The sequence below is a fragment of the Schistosoma mansoni genome, chromosome 6 (assembly GCF_000237925.1).
Source record: "Schistosoma mansoni strain Puerto Rico chromosome 6, complete genome".
In the NCBI taxonomy this organism is placed as follows: Eukaryota; Metazoa; Platyhelminthes; class Trematoda; order Strigeidida; family Schistosomatidae; genus Schistosoma; species Schistosoma mansoni.
The window spans coordinates 4,913,558-4,929,350 of record NC_031500.1 but is presented as its reverse complement, the minus strand read 5'-3'; the positions used below and the strand labels follow the sequence as shown (position 1 = coordinate 4,929,350).

Below are 15,793 nucleotides of genomic sequence, written 5' to 3'. Positions count from 1 at the left end.
AACGTTGTGTGCGATATCTTTGGTAGTAGAACGGTTTGCAATGATACATCGACCATTTCAGCGAAATCCAAAAATAGCAATGCACAGGCCATTTCCGAATTCATAAGACGGTACAAGTACTTCGTGTCAGCATACATACGACACTAGTATTCCGAAGGTGACAGTTTTGTCTTCTGTCGTGTTTAAATTACTTTGTTCCCGACACACTAGCCGTAAATCAGAGAGATAGTTCAACATCTGCTCTTCAGCTAGTATGGTTCCTTTGAGGATGTGAATTCGACTGTAAAACACGTTATCTTGAGATAACCTACCAATAACTATTCATTCTGGCATTTCTTATTAAAGTCCTTATGCAAAAAACCCACAATATTCAGATGTTACAATTAAACACTTGAAATAATGCAATACCTAAAACTAAAGGACGTAAGTCAAGAGAAGATGTCATAGATTTACAATGCTTGACAACGCTGTTGTCCAAAACGTCTATTCATATGAGTATCTTAAAACCAGTTTAGCTGGAAGTCATAAATGCAAGAATGTGAAAATATATTTGGAAAATACTTCATGCTTCGAAATGCACGTGACATAAGCTGATCATCTGTTGCAAGAGACGGGCAACATGGTATACCCGAACGTAATCTGATGCGAATGCTTGAGCGCCTTCAGTTACTAATTTTTAGCAAAACTGGTATAGTCAGCACTAGTCTCGGTGACTTATAAAGCTATTTATTCTAGGGCTTTATTTACCGCTACACGATCATTGACAGGATACCAGATTCATGATTATAACTGTCAATACTCCATCGTCACGCTAAATTATACTTTCCGTATGTTCGACTCAATATACTTCTGTGTACTTAAGTGTTAACTATCCCGTCAGTTTTCAAGGCTGAATAATTTATTTCATCTGTTAGTGATTATGGTTTTAGATTTCTGAACAAACTTTTTCCATTGTCTGTATATTTATATCAATCCCACAATATATCTTAATCACCGTAAACTAGAATATGATTATCAGTAATGTAAATGCATTGAATAATGTGAAAACTATTCTTCTATAGACAATATTGTTCGCTGCCATTGTTGGTAAAGTGAACAACAGCTGAAGTTACAAACTTACTTTTAATGATAGCTGCTGATAGCTCAAATCAAAAGGGAAAATAAAGCAAACTAAATAAATCTTTCACGCGTTTTTGAATGTCTTATTTGTCCTCTCGAATAGAGCCTAATGACGATTCAGTGTAATTTGTTGGGATGTCAAGCGATTTTAAAACCAAATGAAACCATGTTGCTTAAAGTAGTATTTAAATCTCTAATAAACGGGACTTAGTTTTACAGAATAGACATAAACTAAAGGGTTCAGGAGCTTTTGTCCGTAACGATTCGCCACTCGCAGATCGTGTAAAAAGATAAGAAGCAGCAAAAGAACTACAATAAGTCAGATATAATCAATCACAGAAACTTGGCTGACGCAGCCTATACATAGTATGGAACTTGATTTTGAAGGTTTCACGTTGGTAAGAACCGAAAGAATCCAGAAGCATAGAGGAGGAGAAGTAGCTCTATTCATCAAGAATTCTGTCCCATTTGCCATCATCGACAGTGTATCTCATGAGAGTGGGACGTGTGAATTAGTTAGTTGCCGTTTGAAATTCAAGGGACAAAACCTTCTGATTAGTTTGGTCTAACACAGTCTAAGCTGTGAGGTTAATGAGGTCTTGCTAAACAGTCTCAATTCTTGGTCACAGAGTGGTCTACGTCCAATTCTAGGAGATTTTCATGCACTTACCGTAGATTGGAAAAATCTGAGAGCTGAATTTTCAGAAAGCTCCTTCTAGCAGGAGCTAGTTGATGCGGCTATCACATGTGCCCTAGTACAACATGTGAAAGAAGGGACTCAGTAGACTTCAGTTAAATTGTGACAAAGACGATGAATGTTGCCTATATATATATATAGACGAGTATTAAAAAGCAGGAAAGCAATAGGAGATGAAGCAAATATATGAATTATGAAAGTTAGGTAATACACTGAGTCAGAGAATATCAAGGTAATTCAGTTGAATAAACATGTAGGAAAATACAAGGAAGTAAATAGACACATGCATACCATTGTGTACAAGTTTTAGAAAGTGCTCAAATTTGCAGATGAACAATTGACAAGTTCAAGTATACAGAAGGAGCAATATGATTAAAATGATCCATCTCTTCTGAAACTAAAATAAATCTTACATGGGCATCATAACCGGAAATCCACTATGATGATATTAGCTCATTTATAGATCATAATTATGCTGTTCATGAAACATAAAAGCTAGTGAAATTCAAGCATGAAAGCTAATCAGGAATAATCGAGAACTCAAATTAAAAGAACTGTCCTGGCTCAAAAGATTATCTATGTAATAATGTGTTACTCGGAAAACTACAATCACTTTAGTTGTTCTGTAACCATTCGGTAGGTTACCGAAATATAAGTTTGTTTAAACTAAAAACTACGTTCTTATTCAAAAATAACAGCAACGTCAAACACACTGTTAATTTTTTTGTAGTTAGTTTATATCAAATCAACAAATAGCTCAATCTATTGGATTATGTAACAACTATATAGACTATACTAGATAGCGTTGCTCTGCCTTAATAAATCAGTAATGTAATATGTCTAATAAAGCACACTTATAAGATTCGTCTCATATTAGTTAGTCTATAAGAAGGATAAATAGTACAATTAAACTATTACTATTTGAAAAAAGTATTATCATTTTTGCTTTGTTCAGATTTGTGAAGGTATTTAATTGTATAAAGAAGCGGTGGCGAGACTATAATTTGTGGACGAACCAATCAAATATAAGATAACGGGTCTTTGGTTTTGGCAAGAAATTTAGTCATCCATTTGGCTAAGTAGTGTTTTAGCATTTTAGCTTATGTCAATTAGTGATGAAAACCCTGAATCTAGTTATTAGCCCTAACTGTCAACTGTAAATCATAATTCCAATTCCTCATACTGCTTTATAACCCTTATTTAGTCCTATTTAGTAGATGGACATTCTCAAGGTCAAGTTAACGTTGCTCAAAGGTTGTCCATAAATTATAATCTCGCCCAGTTCGATTCTTAACCTATTTTAACTCCAAAGCTGATTTAGAAAACATAAATAGGATAATGTATGTAAATATGTGGTCAAACTATTTGAGATGTATTGCATAAATTGATCAAATATTTGGAATCAACTTTACTCTTTTATAAAACTATACAATTAGTTGGACAAATTATGAATCTTCCGCACTAATAGTACATGACCAGTCATTAATGAAAAGGGTGACAGACTTTATTTGTTGAATTTCAAAGTATCATTCAGATTGGTGATGATTATTATTATTGTAAGTAGTAGTGTTATTATCATTATTATGAATAAATTATTTGATTGGTAGACATTTATTTCTGTCACACTATTTTAATTAGCCATTTCATCCATTCAACAGATATAAACAAAATATCTATCATATTGAAACGGATACATAAAGACTAACTTTATAAAACATCCTTGAAATTATTGAGATCATGAATCAATTGAAGCTAGACCATCATGGAAGCACTGAACGACCGTATGCTCACTAGTGACTGACATCAAGAGGTATTTCCTGGAGTTCTAGTAAGAAGCAGTGATCAGTGGATTTCAACCAGGTCTGTTGTCAGATAGGAAATCACTGAAGAAATTCGTGGATTGGTATAAGTTAGACATCGACACCGTTGGATGTCGGCCAGCTCAGTGGTCTAGAGGTTAAGAGATCGCACACGAAACTGATAGATCGTGGGTTCGAATCCCGTGAGGCGGGATTGTGGATGCGCAGTGGTGAGGAGTCCCACAATAGGACGAAACGGCCGTCCAGTGCTTTCGGGTTTTCCATGGTGGTCTAGCTTCAATTGACTAATGATTTCAACTTTATAAAATTACTAAAATCTTCACAAAACCTCCTTCCGATTGTAAAATAGTTAAATTATTTTTAATGTTCCAACTAATATTTATTTTGGTGTGTGCTACTGATGTCAATTGATATAATTAATATGCATCATCAATGGAAAGTGAAATACCTGATGGCAGAAGGTTAATAAAATTAAATAAAAGAGAACAAGAACAGTGAATGATTGGTGTGGAAATGGAGGAACAGTGAAGTCTGAGATGATTGATTGACATTTGGAAAAGGAATAGTTAAGTTTGAGACAATTGATTGAGATTTTACAAATGAAGTATTTACTATATGGTTCTCAGATTTTATTAAGATGTTCTGTAATGTTGTGTTCGAATACATTCGGTTGTCCCCACTTGTGTTCTCGTTCACTACATATCGGATATGAACAATGCAAAGTACAAGTTTGAAAGAAAAACTTATCGACATTGTATTTGGTTTTTTTTCCTTTTTAATATTTATTAAAGATGAAACGGATTGGTGAAGAATATTTTTTTCCTTATCTTTATTCATACTTTTATATCACTCATTTCTAAGTAAAACATTCAAGGTAAATATTTAATGTTGAAGAAATATACATCAGAATGGGGATTTGTGGAGATTGTATTGATTTGAACAGTTGGATTGGTGAGCCGATCTAAGTTAGACCACCATTGAAAACCTGTGAGTACTGGACCATTGTTTCGTCCTAGTATTGGACTCCTCCGCAGTACACATCGATAAAATATTGCAGACGAATAAGACATAATGGCTCAATTTTTCACTTTATATCAATTTGATATAATCTGTCGTTATAATAACTTGAAAATATTTATAAACAAACGAGCTTTAAAAATATTATGTCCTGAAGGATTAATCACTTCAGAGTTTTGAATATGTCAATTGTTATTTAAAAACTAATCATAGAATGAATTCAATTAGTATTGTTTGTTTGAATCTTCCCATTGATGTTTTGAATTTAAACTTCACCCCATTGCACAAGCAAGTGGTTATCAGGACTCAGTGGCCGAGTGGATAACGCGGTGGCGTTTGAAGCGAAAGGTACTGGGTTCGAGTCCCAGAGTGAACCTCAACTCTGAGATGCAGGTACATCCAGCTGACGAGTCCCAAGTAGGACGAAACGCGCATCCTGGAATCCACTGTTAGCCACTATCCATCTTTGCTAATCATAGAATGGTTAAGGAAACTGATAGTTTACCATATATCTCTAAATGTATCGGACCAAATTATCTTCAGTATTTCTTCGTTATGTAACGATTACTTCTACGATTCATAGATATTTAATGTGTATACTTTTCTGCATGCGTAAGATTAATTCATCAAGTTAGGTCAGTGGTAAAAATGGATTATATTGTATCTAATTGATTAACTAATCTACATAATACTTTGAACAAACAATAATATTATTGTAACGGATGATTTTGAAAGGATTATGTCATAGCAACGTTCTCACTAATACTATGAAAATAATCAGTTCCACACGCGTAATATCTGACTATTAGGTATATTTTCTCAACATTCCTTTTCTAAGTTAAAAAATTTTGGCGTTGTTTGGTTGAAGAATATCGATTTGAGAGTTGAAAGTATCCATGTTGACGACTGGATATCATACAATGAATGAAGGTGAAACTGCAAGATATTAGTTTAAAACTTAATGACTCAATGAGTTATTACTTGCCAATGAGAATTGAAATTCTTAGTTTCGTTCCTTACTATACTGACAGTATGGTAAGCTTGAATAAAGCAAACATGTAAAGTTTTTATATTTCAAAGTGCTACCTAGTACGTATCTGTAGTTGATAGAAATTATGTTTGAATAAACTGGATCTTCATAAACTATCTTACTGAAATATCCATATGATTGAACCCATCAGATTTCATAATATAATAAGACAGCTATAATGTAGATCAGAATCAAATCAACTCTTCACTATTTTTTTCAATAATTTACTTGTATAGAAATATATTTATAAGTAAGTTTGCAGTAAACGAAAATACAAGTGGGGACAACCGAATGTATTCGAACACAACATTACAGAACATCTTAATAAAATCTGAGAACCATATAGTAAATACTTCATTTGCGAAATCTCAATCAATTGTCTCAAACTTAACTATTCCTTTTCCAAATGTCAATCAATCATCTCAGACTTCACTGTTCCTTCATTTCCACACCAATCATTCACTGTTCTTGTTCTCTTTTATTTAATTTTATTAACCTTCTGCCATCAGGTATTTCACTTTCCATTGATGATGCATATTAATTATATCAATTGACATCAGTAGCACGCACCGAAAGTACTTTTCTGAGATTAAGGTATATCGACGTATAAAGTTCACACCTCAAAACTTCAGCTATGATTTTCGTGTTATTTAAAATATTATCAATTTATAATGATAAACTAATTTTAATAGTTTACTAAAAAAATCTCAGTTAAATTAATCTATTTTTAAATCTTTAAAAAAAATATTGAATATTAATTTTTTGGAACTTTACTAAGAAAAAATTAACCAATCACTTCCACGGAAGTCCCACTCACTACCTTCTCGAGGCGAACGCGTTGTTTACGAAACTGAGAGGATGAGAGGAGAATGTCTGGTGTTTAAACTAGATTGGTGGGTACAGAGGATCCACTCAGAGGAATTGGAAAACCGTGATTCCAAACCAATATTGTACATCGGCTCTAGAATCCTGAAAGAACAAATGGAGTATGAATCTATTGTTGGTCACCGACTACCATGAGACTGCATCTCCTAACATTGTTCCACTGTCTTGTGGGTTAGACCTCTAGGTAAAAGGCTCGAGGAGTGTCTCCCTAAGAAAACCACCTGCTTCAGTTTGGGCACCCGGACAGTATTCCAGCCCTGATGCAAATCGAATGACAAAGTATGGTGCATATATATTTGATGCCTCCTTGTACCAATGTTTATGTGTTTAAATAAATAAATAAAATTTTTTTTACTAGACAACAATATTTACACCAAAAGATGAGTTGAATATTTAATTAACTAGTTATTATCAAATAGTTGAGATCATGAGTCAATTGAAGCTAGACAACCATCGAAAACCTGGAAGCACTGGACGGCTGTTTCGCCCTATTATGGGACTCCTCATCAAAGCGCATCCACGATCCCGCCTCGCGAGGTTCCAACCTAGGACCTATCAGTCCCTCACACGAGCACTTAACCTATAGACCACTGAGTCGGCATGGTGATCTAGCTTCAATTGACTCATGATCTCAACTATATAAAATTACTAAAATCTCCACAAAACCCTTTTCTGATACTATCAAATACTAACATTTTAAATATTCCATCATAACTTTTGAATTTTTAAATATAATCACTAACATCATGATGCAATAATACCTGTTTGCTTGTTTTCTTATTCTACAATACATTTGATTTTTTTTGAACCTTATGAAGCAATGTAAAGTGGAGCCATCCTATTTAACAATTTAAAGAATAAGAAGAAGACGAACAACTGTCCTCGTTTATCTTCTGTTTCTCCTCCCTTATATGATTACATTTGTCTTGGGTAAATAAATGTTTCAAGTATAGGGATTTGTATGAAACATCACCATCTACTTAGTGCATGTATGTATGTATGTATGTTTCCATGTATGTATGTATGTGTGTGTACGAGTGCATATATGAATTTGTAAAGGATTTACATTTAAATATTACCCATCAACTGGTTATTATTTCAAATTCAATAAAATTTCATCATTTTCAAACAATTGTGATTGTATAAGTAATAGGAATTGAAAATGTTAACATAATTTGCTTGTTATTCACCATAGAGATTATATATATTTTTGATATTTTGATAATACTACTAATAAATATTATGACTAGTTTGAAAGGAAACTAAAAAAAAATTTAAACAAACTGGCAATTTTTTTGAAATTTTGTTTCCTTTTTTTGAATTTTTTTTCTTTTTTTTTGTTTTTTCGTAACATTTTAAAGTGGCTACAAAACTTTTAAAAGTTTCCTTTTTCATTTTCTTTAAATAAATACGTCTATAGTTAATTGTATAATGAATGAATTCATGCGTCCGTTATGATTGAGATTTTGTTTAATGGATATATGAAAGAAAATGTGTACATTCAGTTATTTAGGTTAAATGACATAGACAATAAATAAATTTCTGCCCCCCTTATTTCTGTTTCTTTTTTCCCCTCTCTCCCTCTCTCTCATAATCTTCATTTTCCTATTCAATGTCCAACTGTTGTAAAATTGTATATTGTGAACAAAACTGAATGACTAGTAGTAGTAATAGCGATGATAATGGTAGTATTGGCGAAATTAAGTGATGGATTAATGAATATTAGTTTGGTACGTGTTTTTTTGTATGTGTATTAATATATAAATGTGTTTGTGTGTGTGTGTAAAGGAAGTGGGGTGATTTATGGTTTTGGTTTGAACATAACACTATTGGTTCTTCTAAAAGATTACTGTTTAATGCATATATATATTGACAGAACTGACAACTTTAGAAAGGTAAATTGGTCTACAATTTCAATGAACCAGTTTATATTGTATGGTACATATATATTTGCTACTATGAGAATATCATTGAAACAGTAACAGCCTGTAAAATACACATATGACAGGAAACTCCTTGAAAGACCTTCTACTATATACATATTCGTTTGTTTGTTATTTTTCGTTTCAAACTATTTAAGCCCACCCAATCCATACATCAAAAAAAAATGTTTAGTATTTTAAACTACCTTTATTTTCTCAGTATGATTTGAAAACGTAAAAGAGTTTTCCTTACCTTCTATATAGTTAACAATATAAAAGGTTGACAATATTACAACATTATGGCGCCAAAATACCACATGTCTTATATTTACATTCTATGTATATATGTATATATGGAATAAGATAGATTTTTATGTTTGTGGTTGGTCAAAATGCTAAATAGTATTTAGTTGACATGAAATTAGCCTTAAACTTAAATGTTGATTGATAACAAAACGGTTTAAATTTAATCTAGGCTTACTTCTTTCCTCCTTTTCTTTTTTTTTGTTTTGTTTTGTTTTGTAAATGGTCGTGAAGTGTTGAAAGAATATGGTTTGATCAACTTACATTTCCTTTACTGTTTTTTTTTAAAAGGGAGGTTATTTTATTTTACAATATTAAGTTAATTCTTTCTGAATTTTGTTATGTTATTGCTGATAAGGGGGTTTTGTGGAGATTTTAGTAATATTATATAGTTGAAATCATAAGTCAATTGAAGCTTGACCACGATGGAAAACCTGAAAGCACTGGACGGTCGTTTCATCCTATTGTGTGACTCCTCAACAGTGCGCATCCACAATCCTACTTCACAAAATTCGAACCCAGGACCTAGTTGATAGTTGGTAAAATCTTTTCGAGATGTTTTTTATGAACATCTTTCATTGAGTTGTGAATTTTTAATTTTATGATCTATAATAATGACACTGATTGGATTAAGGTACTTGTATTATTGTCAATGAGAATACAAATGGGGACAATCGAATGTATTCAAACACAACATTACAGAACATCTGAAGATAATCTGGTCCGATACATTTAGAGATAGATGGTAAACTATCAGTTTCCTTAAACATTCCATGATTAGTTTTTAAATAACAATTGACATATTCAAAACTCTGAAGTGATTAATCCTTCAGGACATAATATTTTTAAAGCTCGTTTGTTTATAAATGTTTGCAAGTTATTATAACGACAGATTATATCAAATTGATATAAAGTGAAAAATTGAGCCATTATGTCTTATTCGTCTGCAATATTTTATCGATGTGTACTGCGGAGGAGTTCAATACTGGGACGAAACAATGGTCCAGTACTCACAGGTTTTCAATGGTGGTCTAACTTAGATCGGCTCACCAATCCAACTGTTCAAATCAATACAATCTCCACAAATCCCCATTCTGATGTATATTTCTTCAACATTAAATATTTACCTTGAATGTTTTACTTAGAAATGAGTGATATAAAAGTATGAATAAAGATAAGGAAAAAAATATTCTTCACCAATCCGTTTCATCTTTAATAAATATTAAAAAGGAAAAAAACCCAAATACAATGTCGATAAGTTTTTCTTTCAAACTTGTACTTTGCATTGTTCATATCCGATATGTAGTGAACGAGAACACAAGTGGGGACAACCGAATGTATTCGAACACAACATTACAGAACATCTTAATAAAATCTGAGAACCATATAGTAAATACTTCATTTGTAAAATCTCAATCAACTGTCTCAAACTTAACTATTCCTTTTCCAAATGTCAATCAATCATCTCAGACTTCACTGTTCCTCCATTTCCACACCAATCATTCACTGTTCTTGTTCTCTTTTATTTAATTTTATTAACCTTCTGCCATCAGGTATTTCACTTTCCATTGATGATGCATATTAATTATATCAATTGACATTAGTACCACACACCACAATATAAATTCAACATTGATCAAAAGTCATTTTCACTAGGAAATGACATCAGCTGAAGATGGATATCATGGTTGATGAGAAATTAAAAGATTTCGATTTTGATCGAGTGTATACACTTCGTTGAATGGTTTCAGAAGAACAATTAAAAGACTATTGAATGAGAAAATCAACAGTATTAGCGGGATTAATTGTCTTAATAATATTACAATTCGATATCCTTAAGCAATGTCGACAAAATTATTCAACGATTTCATAGTATATAAACATCTATTATTTAATAAGATTCGATAAATGATCTGAAGATATTGTAGTAAACAAAACACAATTGGGGGCGATCGAATGTATTTAAGCACAAATTACAGACTATCTCACTAAATTTTGATAATCATACAGTGAACAGTTAATTTGCAAACTATCAATCAATTGTCTCAATCGGTCTTCTGCCAAAATACACTCTATGTCTGCCCATCACCATATACTACTTATATGGATATAAGTAGACTACACTACAATAAAACTATTTTATGATTTCGTGCCAAATGATTTATATTCTTTGACACCTACTAATAACCATTGAAAAAAAACATTCAGTAGCCAACAGTACTTTTAGAAACAATCAAAGGTAAGTACGAATTTTCTAATATTTGTTAAAATATTTCAACAATTCAAAATTTCATTGGTCCAAGAAACTTGAATCTACAATTTACCAACTATGTTCTTTAACTATCTTACCACCATCAATGATTTAAATGTATGACTATTTTTATGTTTTGTACATCTATATATCCTATTTAACTAATATTTTAAAATAATTTCGAATTCCTTAGCCAAAATTCAATTTAATATAACAAATCTGATTTGATTTCTTAGAATATTCTAATAATCCTTCTGTAAATGTTTCAAGAAGGCTGGGGACAATAATAAGTTAGTACGGAAGGAAGTCAATCTTGAGTATAACATTCTGGTGTATCTGTTAGTACAATAAACTTACTAGAATTACTTATTACCTTAATTGTGCATGGTTTATATAATATTTGTTTGGTTTACAAGTGAATCCTAGTGAGAGTTTTCAAACACATATTCGCGCACCCACACAAACTTTCTTTTCCATGTCTTTGAAAACGTTGGTTGTGCAATTTCATGGATAAGTTGAGGTTAGACATTAACACCGTTGGATTCCGGTCGGATCAGTGGTCTAGTGGTTAAGCGCTCGCACGCGAGACTGGTAGGTCCTGGGTTGGAATCCCGTGAGGCGTGATCGTGGATGCGCACTGTTGAGAAGTCCCACAATATGACGAAACGGTCGTCCAATGCTTTCAGGTTTTCCATAGTGGTCTAGCTTCACTTCACTCATGATCTCAACTATATAAAATTACTAAAATCCCCACAAAACCCCCTTCTGATTTGTATGAAAAATTTCACAATGATTGTTATTCCCCTGAAAAAGCTTGAAACAGATTACTGGGTGAAGCGCTAGATTTATTTTAAGTTTAATCGCTTAGATTTTCACAAATATAGTTTCCTCTTTAGTTTCTTTTCAATGATTTAAACCATTTTAATCAAGTAAATAAGCCATGAGAAAACATGTTATAACGCTTTATGAACGGCTTTCAATAAATAAACTTTGTACTAGTTCAGTTTCATATAGAGTTATGTGAACAATCGGAAAAGAAAGAATTATTCAAAGACAGCCACTAATAATTTAAAACCTAACTTTAATTGTTGTTGGATGCCTATTCAGTGGTCTAGAGGTTAAGTGCTCGATCGAGAGGCCGAAAGTCCTGGATTTAAAATCCGTCGAGCAGGGTCATGGATGCGCACTGCTGAGGGGTTACATACCAGGACAAAACAGCCGTCCAGTGTTTACAAGCTTTCCATGGTGGTCTAGCTTTGATCGACACATTAACTCAACTATTAAATCACTACGATCTCCACAAAACCCCTTTCTGTTTTAAAAGCATTGAAAACTATTGAATTCTTAACTTATTTTTTCGGCAGTAAGTTTCATTATCAAGGCATCTAAAATTCATTATGATAATGTGAAAAAAATCTCATTTTCAGATATTCCGTTTCAAATCGAATATGAAATAGCTTTTGATTACTTTAAGTAGTAATAATAATAGTAATAGTAATAATCGTCAGAAGGGGTTTTTGTGAAGATTTTAGTGATTTTATGGTTGAGATTATGAATCAATTGAAGCTAGACCACCATGGAAAACCTGGAAGCACTGGATGGCCGTCTTTTCCTATTGTGGGATTCCTCAACAGTGCGTATCAATGATCCCACCTCGCGAGATTCAAACCCAGGACCAAACAGTCTCTCGCGCGCGCTCTTAACCACTACATCACTGAGCCGGCATTCAACGGTGTTAATATCTAACTACAACCAATCCACGAAATTGAGTAACCATTCACCAATGTCTTCAGTGAGTTGATATCTCACAACAGACCTAGTTGAACTCCACTGGTAACTGCTTCTTACTAGAACTCCAGGAAATACCTCTTGAAGCCAGTCACTAGTGAGCATATGATCATAGTCAGAAGTGGGTTTTGTGGAGATTTTAGTAATTTTATATGGTTGAAACCATGAGTCAATTGAGGCTAGACCACCATGGAAAACCTGGAAACACTAGACGGGCGTTTCGTCCTATTGTGAGACTCCTCAGCAGTGCATATCCACGATCCCACCTCGTGAGATTCGAATCCAGGACCTATTGTAATAATCATTTCAAATAAGAGTTTACTTGTTTTAAATATTGAGAAGTAATAATTTCTCTTCAGTAATGTACAAAATTTACTTCAACCAATATAGAAATTCAAATCATAATATCAATAAGGGGGAATAAACTAATTCAATTTTCTTAAAAATAAACCCTCATTTTATAAATTAAAACAAAACGAATAACCAAACCATATTGTTAAAGATCTAATTGAAAATGATATTTGTCTAGTTATATTTATTATTCTATAATTAACATTTCTTTATTTTTACTAATTAAGCCTACAAAATCAGCTTTATTTAATTTATTCAATGATCTTCTACATTCTCATTTAAATAGATTTAATATCAGATAATAAAAGCTTCTTGATCTTTGGATCACGAATTGATTTTGTTATATCGATTGAATGTGTCTCCTGTTAATATATGAGCATGATGAGACCGCCGATGAGAGAGGAGTGAATTTATTGATCGCCCGATGATACACATAAGCCGTATGAGCAATCTTGAGCACTACTTGGTCCTGCTTTCTGCCTAGCCCAGCCAGTTAAGTACAGAACACTAATAACAGCCTCTACAATATGAATCATTATTCTCAAACATACTGGGTTTATATACCAATCAAACTGACCACATCGTACCATAAAATAGAAAATAACATTTGTACAAGATTTAACCAAATGTGGCTGTGAATAGGGGGAACAATAACTAATAGACTAGGGATAACTCAAGAATGGTAAATCGTATAATAATGGTATATGGGTCAAAATAAAGCTCATAATAAAAGGGACACGAATATGAGTAGTTTAGTTACTTAACAATTATACAATAGGAAATATACACATCATATTGGTCCATAAATAGTTCTCAAAGTTACCATTCATAAATATCCACGGGATGTAACAAATTTGCTAGCGAAAATAGAATTATCATTAGTCTAAATTATTTTATAAGGACAAGTAACACCGAATCACCATTATAATTTGTCATTGGTTGATTTTATTTGAATAAATATTGAAAAACAGGAGGTACCGGACAACTTTTTTCTTCTAGGATAAAACCTCCCATCAGTACCAACCCAAAACCTCACTAGCAATTGAGAACAGGACCTACAAATCGCGCGACAAAAGCTTAATCCTCTGATGGGTTAGCCAGTGAATGTCCATTAGTGTTTTGAAATTTAAGTATATACCGTGAGACCTGAATGTGAGGAGTTAGATCCTATTGCAGACATAGATACATACTCATTTGGCCCATAACAAGATGAGATAGCTTTTTAGCACTTCCTCTTTTTTAGTGTTTATTTAACTAAAATCAGTACATGATATGATTTATTAAATTTAATAATCTCCAGGATTTCTCTATAACGATACCATAATGATATTACCAATCGACCACAGTGAATAAATTGTAAACAGTTGAAATACACGAAGGTCTTACAGCTAAAAATATTTTATATCATAGATAAATAAGCTAAATCCAATCAAATGAGAATATAGTTTCCATTAGTTTTTTACTCTATAATAAAAAATATTACTAGTACTTTATTTAATTCAGTAGTAAATAACTGTTTCGTTAAATTTACCATAGATTATGCACCAATTATTAAAGTAATTTATTAAAAAATTGAGGAGTCCCACAATAGGACGAAACGGTCATCCAGTGCTTCCAGGTTTTCCTTGATGGTCTAGCTTCAATTAACTCATTTTTTCAACTATGAAAATTAAATCAAAAGGTTTTGACTCACAAGAAAATAGATTTCTTTCTTTTGTTGGCTCCTATCATACTTTATTTTTATACTTCTTGTGCATATCATCAAAAGAAAAAAACGTCACTTTTTAACACTAGTTTAGTCATACACAATTCGGTTACAATAATAGGTAAAATATTATGTAAAAATATATACTACAAATAAAGATAGAACAAATATTGATGCAGAATAATATGAATTCATTATATTTCGTGGTTTCTCATCAGCTGCTTACAACCAAATATGCATTAGAGTTTTAGCATTAGGGTAATAAATAGAATGGAACAACTGACATAAGGGAATGTAAAGGATTGGAATAACAAAAGTCATCGATGATAAATGTATATGTATATATATATCTATGGTCAAGGAAAGGTCAGAGGTTATTAGGTATTAGGATAAAGGGTGGCGTAATAGTTGAGTGGAGTTAAGAGACAGATAAAATCAAAATGTGATTATGTTAGAGGTAGTTGAAAACAATTAGGGTGGGATTACGTAATGATTGAATAATTTATAGACGTAGTTGAAAACAATTAGGGTGGGTTACGTAATAATTGAATAAGATTTGGATAGTTCATATAATTAGGAGAGACAAATGAGCGGAAATGTGTGAGAGAAAGGGTGGTTTAAGAATTGGGTATAAAAAACAACTGAATATTAACCAAAATTGAACTGGAAAATGATAAGCAATATATATACATACATAAATTCAATTCACTGAATAGATATAAACCAAAATATGTTTATTATAGGTAGTTTACATTTTATTGAAAATTGACCTGTGTACTATTTAAACTTGGATTATTGTTAATTTGGTTATTTATTCTCTGAAGAAGTGGCTTACTTTGAGTCACGAAACGTCAGAAAATCTAATTTTTCTACTCATTGGGATATTTACAATATATTATTTATTT

The 15,793-nt window shown here is 32.3% G+C and overlaps 1 non-coding gene across 1 annotated transcript; it reads left to right on the top strand.

Moving 5' to 3' along the window:
* The first annotated feature begins 4,959 nt into the window (after window positions 1–4,959).
* On the top strand, window positions 4,960–5,026 carry Smp_tRNA_01742_Gln_TTG.1.1. Its single transcript has one exon. It is a non-coding gene (tRNA).
* Window positions 5,027–15,793: the final 10,767 nt, after the last annotated feature.